Source organism: Aquila chrysaetos, chromosome 5 (assembly GCF_900496995.4).
Source record: "Aquila chrysaetos chrysaetos chromosome 5, bAquChr1.4, whole genome shotgun sequence".
NCBI lineage: Eukaryota > Metazoa > Chordata > Aves > Accipitriformes > Accipitridae > Aquila > Aquila chrysaetos.
Genome location: NC_044008.1, coordinates 5,992,077 through 6,002,430, shown reverse-complemented (window position 1 = coordinate 6,002,430; position 10,354 = coordinate 5,992,077).

Below are 10,354 nucleotides of genomic sequence, written 5' to 3'. Positions count from 1 at the left end.
CATACAACTGCTTTCTTCATTATAAGGAAGCTGTTATTGACCACAGCAAGCACAGCTTCAGAATGGATGTTGTCCAAAAGACCATGATGGAAAGGACAGATACTTTATACTGGAACCATTTATAGATACCATTATGAGGTCTATGCTGAAAGAAAGAACAAGCCATCAAACTAATTTACACGTTCAAGCTGTTAGTATGACAAATAAAGCCAAAGGGAGGAAATCCTCAGTCTCCAATGGACATCAATGTAGCTGGCCCACACATACAGCTTAGACCTAAATTTACTTTGGTCTTCATGCACATTGGCCCATGCTGGGACTAACAATAAGAACTGGCCAAATTTTTTTTTTTTTTCCCAGTGAACAGTAAATTTACTGAAAAATAAAGCTTCAGAGGAGGAATACAAAATTTCTGGAAACTGAGACAAAATCAGTAATTATTTTCAGCCAAGAAGAAAATGAAAAATGAAGGCAGCCCTTTGAGAATGTCATAGTATTTTACTTCACTATTTAAAATGAACGTTATTACTTTCAGCAGAGCTAACTGACTTCATATTTTGGAACAGCATCTTGTACTTAAACAAATCATCTACACTGAAAGAAAAAAGATGAAGTAATAACATCAACTAACCTTGGAAAGAAAATAAATAAATTTATATGTTTTTATTGATGAAACACTTGAATAAAGCAGAAATCATTGTGTAATTTTTTTTCTTTTTGCTGAAACATTTTACTGTACCAAATTTCCCCACTTTTTTTGTGTGGTTTGGCTACCAAACAGAAAAAAAACTGAATTATTCACCCAGCTCTAGTGCCAACAAGTATGTCAATTAGTGTTAAGTATTGTAGTTTTTTTATTCAGCCATATGTCCACTTTGGCTAGGATTGAGGCCAGCTGCTAATTTTATACAAGATATAAACAGCTGCTGGGTAGTAAAACTTGATGTTTGCTTGCCTAAGATTAAAACTACACATTAACAAGAAAAATTCTTTCTTTAGTGATTGTTGCAGGTCAATAATGTCTACCGTAGTGACCATTTAAGACAAAACCACCTTCTCAGACCTGCTTTCATGGGTGTTTTTCTTTTCACTTCCTTCTGCATGGCTCACAAGGGAGGTAAACATCCACAGGCACGTACCTAAGAAACAGGTATTTTTTCTAAGACCCTACACAAGCAACAACCTGGATCCTTCTGTTTCCAGATGGAATATGAAAGCACTCAGGTGTCTTGAATAGATCTTCATATATGCTGGTCCTTTTCCAGGAGAAAGACCTAGAAACAGAGGAGTTCGGGAGTGGATGCAGTATCCAGAAATATTAAGCCATTAGGTAGATCAATTTTCTTCTAAGGCACCTGCTTGGTGATCTTGTACAAACATTGCCCCATGCATGCTGTGGTATGCATACCATTTGTTGTCTTGACAAACTCATAATAAATCTATTTATGCTTGTTTATGTAGACTATTAAACTTTAAAAGTCTACTTGCTTTTAGTGCAGGACTATCCTGGGGCTAATTTCCCATTCTCTGTGTTTAAAAGCATCTTGTAAAAGAGTCCCATTTCTGCAGAAAGTTTAATGTTCAAGCTTGCGGAAGTAACTGACTATATAATGGTGTTTGACTTGCATATCGTAACAAAATGCTAATTTAAACAAATGTAAAATAACCTTATAAACTTTTTTTTTCTTTTTTTTTTTTTTTTTGATAAACAAGAGGTACCCTGCTCCAGAACTGTCACTTTTAGGACTACACTAATGTGCTAATTTCTCATAAGTATAGATTTGGTGCTTATCTCTGTGAGGAATATATAGAATGATAACCTGGTTGTACTCCACCATATGTTCAGCCTCATGCAAAAGTCAAATCAACTGCCTTTTTCTAAATTACTTCCTCTCTTGATATATGGACCTTATTTATAGCCTCCCTTTGTGCAACCATAACGCCATCACATAGGGCTTAGGTTCTGAAAACCGTAGCAATTGCCTGAAAATTGATTTGATGTTTTTTGCCCATCCCTCCCTCAGGTCCCTCAAGACATTTTAATATGAGCCATGACATTATGATGGATGAAATCTGGCATTTTACTGTAGCAGTGCTACTCCCATGTGGAAAATAACAGCTTGTTCAAAGCCCATCTTCCAGCCAGATTTAGGATATACACTAAGCCACATCTTCAATCTCCCCCTTTTCTCTGCTCTTTCACAGTATCCTTTGCAAACAGCTTCATTTCGTACATCAACCTGTCTCAGTAACAGATTCTTGCTAATCCTTACCCCTCTGTGAAGCTCCTCGAAGCACACAAACTACAGTTAATCCCTCGCCTTCCCAAAACTCTCCTGGACAAGCAACATATGCAACTAATTCATTGATAATTATCTGAACAGAAAAGGAATCTGGCTAATATGTGGAATTCACTGTAAATAATCTCTGACGATATCAAACTCCTGGTGAACTGTAAGTGTAGTGATACCATGTTACATACAGACAGTGGCACAAAACTATTCTTTCTTCCCCGATGGATGACCTGAATGAGATAAATGGAAGCTGCCTGAAAATGAAGCAAATAGTATTTAAAGTTTTACTCCAGGCTTTAAGAAAAAGCTATCCAAGATGGCCAGTAAAGCAGCCAGCATTGACTGAGTATCAAATACCCTGTGCAGATATCTGAAACACTTTTTCTTCCCACAGCCACTTGGGGTAAAAGAAAGCTCACCCAAATGTTGTCATGCTGGTCAGTTAAAGACTGAAGCAATGAGGCAGTTCTTGCAGATGTTTGTGTGCTTAATTTACCCAGCTGAAATCCAGGGAAAGCAAAGAGGATTTTCACTTTTTGTGTTCTGAAGAAAAGTGAACTAGTTTTAGATATTTAGTAAATTTAGTTACACCTTTCTAGCCCTTCAGCTAGGAAATCCTATTCTGTCAACTGTTGCAACTGCTTAATTTGTTCGTACATAAAGATGTCATTACACTGAATGGCATTATTTTTTTTTTATTCAACCTTAAATTTCTAGGACTCTGAAGTGGCCATCTCTTTTTGTTGATCAAAAAGGATGGTCCATCTGATATATCACAGGATAACCTGAACCCTGAAGTTTATTTACTGGCAATGATGGGAATGCAGCGTGACTCGTTCAGATATGCACTTCCCTAACGAAAACTAAACCAGGACTACGGCGCAATACCAACCAGAGCTGCCTTCCAATACCAGCTCAGGAATGGCCTTCGGCATGAAACAGTATAGTAGGTGCTACAAGACAAAAATATCCTAGGAAGCGTTTTTGTCCATTGTACTTTATATGGCTTGTGTTGGTTTGAACTGTTCACAGTCATTAACGTTTATTAGGGAATGTTGTTACCTTTTTTTTTTTTAAATAGTAGGAGGAGTTCACTGCAAAGCCATTAGAGATATATTTTAAACTACTGATGCATAAAAGATGCAAGTAAGTACCAAAGAAGTTTTATAAACATTGCTATGTAGATTTGGTGCTTCGCTGGTCGTGGGACTTTGGCACCTAAAATGTCAGGACCAACACTTTCTCAGTAGCCAAAGTGGTCTTTAGAGGAAAAATGAGTTGTGTCAGGGCTGTGAGAGAAATAATAGCCCTTATGAGCCCTCAGGGGTCTCTCCCCAGCCCTGCCCATGGCCCACGACCCGGGGCCATCAGGCCCAGTCCCAGTGATGCCCTTGGATGCCATCTCCAGCTCCACCACCGCCCTGTCCCGCACACCAAATTTCTGGCTTCATTTCACTGCCAGCAAGGATTCATATCCCCCACCTTGCGTGCACATCCAGAATCTAATGCTGCAGAAAATGTGGGAAAGCAAATGTTGTACATGGTGGCTGAGGACTCAGGATCTGAATAACCCCTTAATTATGAAGAGGATCAAACTTGCCCCCACTTTTCCATTTGTGCTGCACATTGCACTCTGAGTCAGTTAGAGACTTCCCCAAACAGTCTTTCTGAAACCAAAACACTTATACATAGCTTTAAAGTGCAAATGAATGTATATGTGAAGCAGATATTCATGATTTTAGCACCAGAAAAGCAGGCTTTTCTTGTCTCTTCTTCTTTGTAACGTATATACACTACACAGCCAAATAGTTCACCATCATATGTGATACCTTAACTGACAATATGAAAGAGCCTGTACAGTTTATAGAACATTATTGAAGTATTTGTTGATGGCTGATTTGATAAAAAATGAATGCCTGAAAGGTTTTTGCCATGTGTTTCAGTCCACTTTCTGTTTTTCCCTGCTGTCCTTCAGTTCATGTTTGGATTTGGATTTGGCTTAGCTATTTCATCCTGTTCTTTTTTTTCCCTTTTTTTTTTTTTTTTTTTTAACTACCTTCTTCAAATTCCTTTGACAACCTGAGAAAGTCTTGCAGCTGAACGCAGTATTAATTATATTTCAAAGCAAACCTTTTATTCATTTGGGGACAATCTGTGAAACAGAAATCTGTGACTGAAGCTGCTGCCAAGCCAATTACTGCAAAATAACTCAAATATGTCTCGACAGATTGCAATTTTTCCTATTGTTAGATTGTTTATTTTTTAGATCAAAAGGTTATGTTCACTTAAATTAGACCTGCATTTAAATATTCCATAAATTTTGCACATGGTGTACCTATAGGTATATATAGACAGTATCCAGTGAATGGTAAGAGGCAAACAAATTCCATTCAGCTAACAATGGATATTATTAATATATTTCCACTTCTTTTTTAGAAATCATCTGCAAATATACTTTAAGTATTATAGATTCATAAATTCTAGGGCCAGAAAGGAAAATTACAGTCTAACATCTTTCATAAGCACAGGAAAACAAAAAGAGCTTCTTGCTCAGTCATTTTTGCATCAAACAACTCTTTTACGATATATAAAAATGTGATTTAATATCTTTCAGTGGTAGAAAATCCATTGTGTTCCTAGGTAAGTTTTTCTGACAGTTTAGGATCTATTATTGACAAAAGGAAATTGCTACTGTATTTATTTACCTAATTGCCTACTCTTAAAGGAAAAAAAAGGGAAAGAAAAGAAAAAAGGAACAAAATCCTCCCAGATCAGACTGTGCATCTTTCCTCAAATGTGAGAATTCCTATGGATGCCAATGGAACTAACACTTCCTACAGCGCTTGGTGTAAGCAAAGTTGATACAACATGCTTTATGAATTTGCTCAGTTTCAAGTTATCTGATGAATATTTTATATAAATATATGACAATCTATTGATTGCTCATGACATATTTGCTGCCACAGTTACTCTATTCATAAATATCCAATTGCAAAGCAAAGTGAGAGAGTTAAGTCACACTGTTATTTTTGTTTCCAGAGCAAAATAAGCTTCCGCAGTGGGAATAGACACACACGCATGCGCATGCACAGACACAGACACATTTTTTTGTCTGTCTCCTATGCTAAATATGAATTTACATTATTACTTGTAAGACTATTTCTTTGTACTAAAATTCATCCTTAACAAAGTCATTAGTCAGACTAACATTTGTTGACTTTGCACCGTATTATCTGAATTCTCTTAATTCTGATTCTTTCTACTTACAGCTTTGTCTATGTTTTTTGACTTGCTCTTTGTTGCTAAACGTACTCAACCCTTAACAAGTTCAAGAATTTCTGGTCAATAGAGCAGAAAACAAAGAGATTAATTTATGCACAGATTGTAATAACACTCCAAATAATCATCCTGATTAAGCTTTCAGATGTGCTTATTGATTATTGAGCACCTACTTGTATTAACTGCATATGGACCTTCCAAAAATATAGAGCCTTCCATAGCAGCCTGGAAATTCCTTGACAAGCATTAATGGAAGAATTCTGACATTGTTGTCTTTAGGCAGCCTACAAAGACCAAAGAACATGGGTTTTGGCTTGTTTTGTATTCTGGCAAGGAATTAAACATTATTTGAGCTCCTGCATAAATTCAGTTAGAGCTGAAGGCAAAAGTTTCAGAAGTAGTGGACATCCCTAAATGCCTCTGACTTCACTGGATCCAGAGCTAAAAACTGCATCTCTGTGTCTCTGCAGAGGCCAAATGGAGGTGACAATTGGTTCTGCCAGTAATAAAGCAACCCCCTCCAAAGAAATCCTTTTTTTATAAATTTCTCTAATGAAAAATCTTACAGATATTCCCTTCTTAAAAAGAGGAAAAGAAGAATGAGTGCTAAAGAGGCTTCACATTCTCCAACTATATATTTTCTCATTTTATTGTTTTGCATGAGCTTGGGCAAAACACAACATCTAAACCAGATTTCATCTTGCAGCGCCTCAGCTTTTTCACCTGTATTCTGAAGAGGTTGCCTACCACCACCAGGTGTTGTAGGGGCTGATGAATTCACATTTATTTATCTTTGAGACGCTCTTTCTAAAAACTCATTTCATGGAAGCTGATGTCAGCATCACGTTGTCACATTTTCTCATGGTAAAACCCCTTTACTGCCAAGTTCACTACCTGAAGAAGAACTTTCTCTAGGGATCCCCATCCTGTTTCATGTGGGAACTTTTTTTTTTTTTTCTGTGCTCAGGACAAAGTCTGAGTCCACCACAGTGCTCAATGGGACATGAAGCAGTACCTAGCTTGTACTCATCCTGGAACTGCTGAGTACAATGAATCCTGTGCAAGGGAGCTCTCATAAAGAATCATGGAGGACACTATGACTATATTTGTTTGCACTTTGTGGGCTGTGATTACTGCTTTTGACTGGTGAAGAATTGACAGCATCACATCATTCTGTTAGCCCCACTTCCCACTTCAGCCACCTGGCATGTTTTTTCTTTTACACTTTGGATTATTTGTAGTAGGGTGCAGAAATGGTAATATGTCTCAATGACTGCATAGGGGCTTAGGTGGGTGGTCTTCAAGGCACTCTATCATTAAAAAAGTTACATAAAATAATTCATCATTAGCTCATCTTGGGTAGAATGTTTGGAAAACATGATCGTGAAGGTGAGAGGACTTAATTATTTCCAGATAAAAATAAACAAAAAGAAACTGAAGGTCTACAAAATGGAGGTAGCTCATCAACAAGTTAACTCTCATTGTATTTAACGGTAATTTTGTAATTGCCACACGGTCCAAGAGACTGAGCCACTCAGAGAACTTGGTACAAAAACTCTCACAAACCCTTGAATGTTGCAACCCAGCATCTGTGTCCTAAACCTGCCAAGTATAACCTCTGAATGGTCACCAGGCTATTGGCTCCAATACTAAAACATATTGAGGAGGAGTGGAAGAGGCGAAGGCAATCCAGAAATGGAAGAAGCTCCTGCCAAGAAAGTGTCACACAGATATATAGGAGCCAATTACCTTTGTAATTGTATTTTACCAATAAAAGCCAACATTGTGTCCAGATTCTTGTAAGCTCTGCTTGCTTCAGTGACAGTTTACAAGTGTAGATAATGAGTTAATGTGAAGATACAAACTCTCATTGAAAGGGAATGACTATATTACATGAAGAAGAAGAAAAAGTAAGGCATGGATGTAAGAGAAAGTCCTCAAACTTTTGCCAGATATCAGAAAGTCCTGTTAACCCACCTTAAGAGAAGTAGATATGGCACATCTACCAGGGTAAGTCCTTTATTTGCATCTATCTATGAAGCCAGCACTAGGTGAAAATGAAGCTCACCACAGAAAGAGGTCTCTGTTTCAAAGTGGGTTTATTAATGATATCCTTGATACCCTCAGGCAGTTTAGTCCAGTCCTATAATTCTAGCATTCTTATCAGGAAAACAAATAATCTCAAATAAAGTGCTGCTAGAAATAAGCATCGCATGGAGTTAATATTTAAAAATTATTTTCAGCATATTTCTAATAACCTTTCAGTCAAAAATCCTTTGAACTACAGTCCCAGAAACTTCACCTGCAAGAGTTTTAGATTTCAGGTATATATTTGCTTTCATTAAATATGCATTTGAAGAGGCAAACTGCCTTTGATCTTATCAACAACAGAACACTGAATATGCAAATTTTCATGACATGCAGACCCATGCAAGGACAGCCTCATTCTGTATGTTCCTGTTTGTGATGATCAAGACATATGCTACAGTAGAAGATAATTTTCATGAGAATGAGCGTATCCAGGAGAGCAATGACTTGGGAGTCCAGAGATTAGATTTTGCTTTGACACTTACCTGCGTGGCCCTGGGAAGAGCTTTCAAGTCCCAACCTTTGCTTCTTACAATATGGGCTCTTTGGAGAAAGGATTCTCCTGGCTTTATGTGTGAATCCCTGGTTTCAGTGTAGACCTTCATACTGGTTTTGTCAGTTCTGTCAATCTAGAGATCCAGATGTGCATTTAGACTGAATCCAGGGATGAGAACCATGTATGGACCATCTCATCATCTGCTTGTGTGAGAAAAACATCTTGTACAGCCAGACTAGAAAGGAGCTGTGACATTCTACCTGTCATACCCACCAAGGAACCACGAGTGTGGTATCTGCCATAAGCTGCATCTACTCCATGAGATAGCCGGTTACTGAAATTCAGGGATTAATAAGACAGTATCTCTGTATTTTGCATTCTGAATTTTATAAATATGTGTGCATGAAAATTTAGGTGGCAAGTTACCTTGTATATTGAAGAGCTACAACATATTTTTTGGGATCAGGAACAACACATATGAAGGTTCTGTGTAAGGATATTTAGCAGAGGAGAAAGAGAGGAGTCTGCCATTGAGAATAGACTAAACCAAGCTTGACCAGGGCAAATACCATAAATCTTCAATTTGACAAGATTCAAAGCCTGTTTAACTTTAGTTTTCCACTGCACGTGACACCACACTTCCTGGGAGATGTGAATAATTATTATGAAAACCTGCTTTCAATTAATAGTAAGAAAATAAATAAATACATAAATATGTATATGTCTGGAACTAAGATAACTGTTAGCTGAAGTAACTGGGAAATACACCTAAAAGGATTTTGATTAACCTATATTAGATACTTGCCCTAAATATTAAAACTTTCCAAATTTAAAAAGCAATCCCCATTCTGCCAAAACCTCTGTAGTCACTAACAGTTGAGACAGAGTTACAGTATCGGTACCTGTCTGTACATCAAGTTAAATTTGCATACATAAGCTTATCAAAGCAGTGTTGAGAAGAATTCTTTCCCATTGAATTGCAGGTGTTCTGTGAGACAGGATTTACTTAGTTTGCTGGATTGACTCTCAGGCATTTAATTCCTTGAAAATTAGTTTTAGTGTGTGCACTTACCAAATATGGGGAGATACTGGTCAAGTGGCCCTAAAGCTTCTTCCTCTTTCTTTTATTATCCTATGTAATGATATTGCCTCAGTGAATTTCTAGTGCTTGGAGTTTAATGAAACCAAGTATATGGGGCCTAATACTCAAGGTGCTTAGTTTCCACCACTCCCATTGGCTTAATATTATCCTGTATTTTATGTTCTACAATTTCATAATTTTAATAATTTCATAGAGTTTATGGCCAGAAGGTGCTATTAGATCATCTAGTCTGGCTGCTTGCATATCATAGCCCATTATGTTTCACATGCATGCAGTATCTTAAGCCCAAAGACTTAAGTTAAATTGAAGCTTTTCAATCTTCAGAAGACTAAATTATGTGCCACAGGCAAGGGAACAGGAGGGAAAATTGGTAACAGCTACGTCCAGGTGGCTGCAAACATAGAGAATGGATTATCTGATACTTCAGAAAAGAAGAAAAAGGAATCTAAACACAGTGAGCTAATTGTGCACAAGGTGGACCAAACTTTCTGAATCACAACTGACTAGCTGAAACCTTGAAGCATGAGGGTTAATTTTAGCAAGTGGTAATCATTGCCTGACTTTAGATTGACAACCTGTAAGAAAATCCTGGACAACCTCATGACTGTGCTGTCCCCAAGCAGCTGTAGAAAGGAGGCAAGTACAGGAATTCAAACATTCACTTCCCCTCAACTCGCAAAGCTATAAAATGGGGATAAAGCAACAGATTTCCTATATAAAACTCCTGGCTAAGTAAGACCTAAGGATTTTCAATATTAATATTATCATTTGAAACTACTCAAAAGCTGTGACATCTCATCTCTAAATCGCTGAGGTTCTGTCCTTTGCAGTCAGCTTGAGAAAAGGCTGTTCAACGAACATTTTGCCATAGCATTTGAAGTTGCAACATAAGCTCTAATTAAAAGACATAAAAATCCTCTCGCCTATCTGAGGTTTCATTTTCATGGTTCCACAGGAGTGATTTAGAATAATTTTACTTTATAGACTGTATAATAAATAAAGCCAATCTCAAAATCTCAAAACAAAACCATGTGAGGTAAGTAGGTTATAAATCTGGAGAATCTAGTCTGCAAAAGCAATGGAATTTTCATGGCT